Here is a 6,000-nt window from a genome sequence, read left to right as displayed (position 1 = left end):
TAACCCACAGTGCACCATCGTCAACAGTTGGATGGTCTCACTAGTTTAGTTTAATTCCCTCAGTAGAATCTTTATGAAACATTGTATGAAATGTCTGATTATGAGAGAGATGTCAGGTTATAACAAAACAGAGTACTTACCTCCAGCGATCACAACACAAGAAACAACTTACCCATTCATATTTCAAGCTTCTTGAAGCAGAAGAGAAAACAATTCTAGAAGTTAATAAAGAACAAATCCAAAAGTAGGAACAATTCTCTAAACAAACAGCAAATTACTGTAGCTAAACCAAGAACTGGGCCATTGCAGGGCCATGAGAGGGGGTGTGTTAAGAAGGGAAGAAGGAGAGACTGAATAGACTGTCTTTGCTTATGACTTACCATTAAGGAAGTGTTCCAGTGTGTATTATGATTTCACTTTGCGCTGATATCAGAATAGAATACAATTTGCTAACTGGGTTAAAAGACAGTCTGCTGTCACTTTCATGCCTGTAGTTACCAGTGTGTATCTTCTATTGAAATGCAATTTTTGTAATTTCGTACAACAGACCCATTGGTGAATGGCAACAGAGTCGTCTCCCCTCCCACACCCCCCCCACGGTTACATCTTTTTATAATGGCGAATCACAGAGTGAAGCACTCTATCACAATTTGAGCCCTCTAAGTGAAGATCTGTTAAGAATATTCCTCTGGCTGCCAGAAGGTATTTACTCTTTATTGTTCGTAGTAGTAGTAGTAGTAGTATGAGAGTGTCCATAACTTCAGCAAGGATTGAATTAAGGAAGCCTTCCTTAATAAATACACTCAATTCAGCAAAGTGTAACCCTTGCCTGTGTGGCGCTCTGTCCCTCTTCTGTGTTATCTAGAGATTGATGTGGCTGCTACAGCCTTAGCTAAGAGCCATGTGGCTTTTAGCTCATGCAGTAGAGGCTCATACACTCAACTTCAGAGGTCCTAGGTTCAATCCTTACAACTGGGGTTGGTTGGTGTTACAAAAGCACTAGAAAGGCATGATATGATCCTAAGCCCATTGAGGTAAAAAAAAAATCAGATTTGATAACTTACAGATAAGAAGCACAATGCTGAGGTTGTAAGAGATCTCTGAGCAGTCATTCACTTTACACATTGTATGTGTAATGTATTTTCTTTTGTAATCAGATTAGTCCTGTCAAATCATTTGCCAAAAAACAATGAAATTCATTGTTGAGTATTCAGAGTAGTGACATTGCACTAAAATTATGCCATTTAGCTAGCAGTTCTGGAGTATTTCCTTGCTATCTAGAAATACCGCAAATGAACACATATCAATCATTAATTTAATGTCAATACTAAATTTGCTTTTCTGTGTCAGAGCTGGGAACTCACTATATGGAATTTGCTCATGCTTTTTGGAGGATTTTAACAAAGGGGAAAAAAAGCTGAATCTGGAGTTTTGGAAACTGACCTCATTCAAATTAAGAACTACTTTTTTTCATGCAGACTTTTATTTTAAACACACACACACACACACACAATATAGTTGTCTCATACTAAATAAATATATTATACAGCAAAATTCTCCTGTCATACTTGCAGGGCTGTGACCAACTTTGGTATTCTGTTTACCTGCATGTACAGCATTCACACTGGTGCCAATGGACATTATAAGTAGGAAGAACAGTTTTGAGAATATAGCCTGAAATTGACAACGTGGGGGTGCACTTGGTTATAGCTGTCTTGCATGCATCCAGCATCAGCTGGAAGCATGAAAGTCAGGTATTCGTATGCACACGAACCTTTGCACAACCCTTACTTTTGTAGACTCATTTAGGGCTGGGCTCATGCACATCTGAAAATTTGGGTTTTCAAGTGCTGCCATGGAAGATGTGAATGGAGAAATTTGCCTGTAGAAACCATGCACTTTGTTCACAGCCTGGCAGCATTTATAGACATTGTAAATTAGTTTGGGAAGAAAAAACAATATCTTTGTGTTGCCTCTGAGACTTGGCATTCCTTGTCATTTCACTTGTGTGAGGAGAGTGTTTTAAACACTGATGCAGAATGATTATCAGCATCTGCAAGAGTAGATATTTTAGGGTGTAGATACGTAACAAATTCAAGCAACTCCTAATGTTTATGAGAAAAACAATACTGAAGAAAGCCTGAACTAGTAAAAAAGGCAGATTCACAAAGCATTTAGCTGTTATAGTAAAATGTAGGAAGGTGGCAACGGTATCTGGCGATACACCAAAGCAATCACCCTTAAACATTTGATGGCCATGCTGGTTAAATTTTAATTGTGAAGAGAAGCCGGTAAAACCTCTGGATGACAATATATTTAACAGTAGAGCAAAACTGATCCAGTAAAGTTTCTACTAATGTTGATTTGAAGGGTAATTTTCTTGTCAACTATATAATTAATGCACCATACAGTACAGTAGCCTATTGTTATTCTAGTACTCTGAGATGCATTTCAAACTGAATAGCTGTTTAACAAAACACTTGGCAGATTTATTACCCTTAGGTGATTCTGTCATTCAGCATTTTCCACACATTTAGCCTGAAGTAGCAGAATCAGTTTTGGTATCTATTCTGTGAAATGCAGAGCTGTTTAAATTAAAAAAGAAAAAAAAAATCAGGGAGCCTTGTCGTCTATTAGCAGTGAAACATGAATTACCCTTGCAAGCTCCTTGGCTTTTCCTCCCTTAGTCAAGGCATTGTCTGCCACTTTTAATATACTATGAAGAGGCATTTTGTAGTCTTTTAAAGATATTGTCTTCAACGTGATGCTTGTCTTTACTTTACTTAACAGAGCATTTGGCGCTTCAGAAACTACAGTTCAGAGATAAATGCTTATGTAATGGGAATTTTTAAACATGGAGACATCATGTTGAATTTGCTGTAGCTGTGTGTATAAAAATTCAAGTAGATGTGGTTGAACAAAAAAGGGAGTGACTCTTGGGAATTTAATGGTTCCCATGATATAGAATCAAAGCTTCCTTCCAAAAGAAATTGTTTCATTTTCATTACTGTAAGGAAATGAGGATTTCAAGGGTAGATTATTTTTTGAGAGGAGATGACATAGGACGCCTCTATGAGGAAATACATCCTTAAACTGGGATGCTAGAGGATAAAGGAGAAGTGCAGATATAACAAATCAAAATGTTTCACAAAATTTTCCACACGTAGAAGTTTTCTTTTGTGCAGGGGTTGAAACGGAACATTTTTTCATTCTTTAAAAAAAAAAAAAAAATTGGAATCCCCCCCTGCCTTTTTACCACTCAGTGAAAAAAAATTCAACACATTTTGAAATTTGCAATTTTTGCTTTCAGTAAAAAAGACCGGAAAATTTCAAAAACAAAACGTTGTGCAAATTAGCGATTGTGAGCAAAAAGACCCACTTGTGTAGGAAAAAAAGCTTCAAATAAAAAAGCTTTTGAATGAAAAAAATCCAACCAGTTGTAAAGAACTCTGGCAAAAACTACAGCAAGTTGCACGCAGCAAGACTGTCACTCCCCCTGCTGTATAGTTCTGAGAGGCCAGTTCACCCACCAAATAAATCCTTTCAGTAATCTATGGGCTAAATTTGTGAATGTAAGTCAGACAGGTGTCAGTCAAAGTCATCCCCAGCTGCTGAAAATCCATCTCTGGTTATCAGACTAGACAAGAGACACTTAAAGCACAAGAAGTGGGTTTGTATTCTAATCTATCAGTCTCAAAATTACCTCAGCCTTTGAGACAACAGATATAGTAAATGTCCCATCATATGGTAATGATTGACTCTATTTAGGGTGACCAGATGTCCTGATTTAATAGGGACAGTCCCAATTTTTGGGTCTTTTTCTTATATAGGCTCCTATTACCCCCCCATAATTTTTTTTTCATACTTGCTGTCTGGTCACCCTATCTCTATTCATCACTACTGTGTTAGGCTGGCAAGCTAGCCCAGGGGAGCTCTGGAGAGATGTTCAACCCATTCCACAGACAGAAAGGGCATATGTGAGATGCTCTATTTCAGGGCATTTATTTTAATCTCTTTGTTTTATATTAAAAAAGAGTGGTAGTGTGTATGAAGGACAGTTTAATGGCACAGCAAGCCAAGATATGTTCAGCTCTTTTATGAGGATAGATAATGGGTACTTTTCAAAATCCATGAGTGCACAAGCTGTTATCTTCTCTTAATTGGTGTCAGAGCTTGGACCTTACCATGCTGGTACCTGTGTTAAAGCTCCCTTCAGAAATAATTGGGATTTCATTAAATAATTGTATACTTCATTCTTGACAAGAGTGTAAGTTTAGCAATTGTATTGTTCCATTAAATTATTCAAATATTTCTAAGTGGTAGGAAGCTAAGAGAATAACCAGCAGTGCTTCTGACACCTTCCCCTGAAACATCTGGTGCTGACCACTGTCAGACACAGAACATTGGACTAGAAGGATCAAGGATTCAGTCTGGCAATTCCTATGTAAAACAGGCATTTCTAATCAGGGTGCACTTTACAAAGTGTGTGTGTGTATACACGCGCGCGCACACACACACACACACACACACACACACACACACACACACACACACACACACACACATTTTTATTAGTTGTATTCCAGCAGAGTGAATCCCATGGAGCTGGGTGTTGTACATATACATAGTAAGACAGTCCCTGCCCCACAGAGTTTACAGCCTAAATAGACAAGGCAGACAAAGGGTGGGAAAGAGGCAGTATTTTACAGAAGATAAACAGAGGTACAAAGAGGTTAAGTGACTTGCCCATGGTTATGCACAAAAAATGACACAGCAAAGAACTGAACCCAACTTTTGAATACTAACCTGGTGCTTAAGCAGGAGTACATCTCCTTCTCCACTCACCCCCTGCAGCAAGATATATTTTACAGTTAGCACTGAATGCCATAAATAATTAAAAATTACAACACAATGCCCTTCTTACCCGAACCCTAACATTTCAGTTTTTATCTCTGCTCCCTCCAAATTATGGGTGTTATCCATTATGGGACAGGAACATTGGAAATGCCTGACTGGATCAGACCCTGAGGTTCATCTAGTCCAGCATCCTGTCTCTGACAGGGGCCAGTGACATTTGCTCCAAAACATTAATGCAAGGATCTCACAATAGGCAAGTGTGGGACAGTTACCCCACATGTTAGGTCTCATCCTGGGCTATAATAGTTAGAGATTGTCTTAAGGCCTGAAACACAAGGTTTAATATCCTTTCCAATATTTTTATCATAATTGATGATGATAAATCTGGATTCTCTTGGTAGCCATAGAAGTGTCAATCCCTTTTAGAACATACAGATCTAGATGAGACAATTAGGATACTGGAGGACTTCCTCCTCTAAAGCTCTCTATGTTCCTTTTACCAGAGGGAAATTTGAGCAAGAAAAAAAGTCTAGTGTAGACAAGATCTAAAAGGACTGTAGAGGGAACACAGGCCAGGTCTGCGCTAGCAACGTTGGCCAATAGAATGTCTCTTACGGGGGAGATAACTCTTTTTTTGTTATCAGCAAAAGCCCTAGTCTAGATGCAATTATAGTGGCAAAAGAAAGTCCCTTGCTGGTATACTGTATTTCTTTTGGGGAACCTGTATCAGCTATATTGACAAAAGAACGCTTGCAGTGTAAACTCCATGCACAATAGTATAGCTATACCAGCAAAACTCTTCTAGTGTAAACGAATCCTTGGCCCCAGGGAGACTTTGATGGGAGATGCAACATCAGAATAATGTCCCAGATAACTTAGACACACATACTTTTTAGGCCAGTGATAACTTAGGCTATGTATACACTACGCAGCTTTTAGTGTCATGGTTGTGCCACTACAGCTGTGCTGCTAAAAGGTGCGCAGTGTAGCCGCTGTTTGTCGGCGGGAGAGAGCTCTCCCGCTGACAAAATAACTTTCACCCCTAAAGAGTGGCGGTAGCTTTGTCGGCAGGAGAGCGCTCCTGCTGACAGCACTGTTCACACCAGTGCTTTTCGTCGGTATAATTTTTGTTTTTCGAGGGTG

At 39.0% G+C, this 6,000-nt stretch overlaps 1 long non-coding RNA gene across 1 annotated transcript in view; it reads left to right on the top strand.

Annotated features, from left to right (window-relative positions):
- The first annotated feature begins 603 nt into the window (after positions 1 to 603).
- Positions 604 to 6,000, top strand: part of LOC117867526 — a 28,103-nt gene continuing 22,706 nt past the window's right edge. The window contains exon 1 of the long non-coding RNA XR_004643433.1: positions 604 to 702. This is a non-coding gene — a long non-coding RNA (uncharacterized LOC117867526). The remainder of the gene's footprint in view (positions 703 to 6,000) is intronic.

This window comes from Trachemys scripta, chromosome 18 (assembly GCF_013100865.1).
Source record: "Trachemys scripta elegans isolate TJP31775 chromosome 18, CAS_Tse_1.0, whole genome shotgun sequence".
NCBI classification, from domain to species: Eukaryota; Metazoa; Chordata; order Testudines; family Emydidae; genus Trachemys; species Trachemys scripta.
This window is presented reverse-complemented; position numbering and strand designations above follow the sequence as displayed.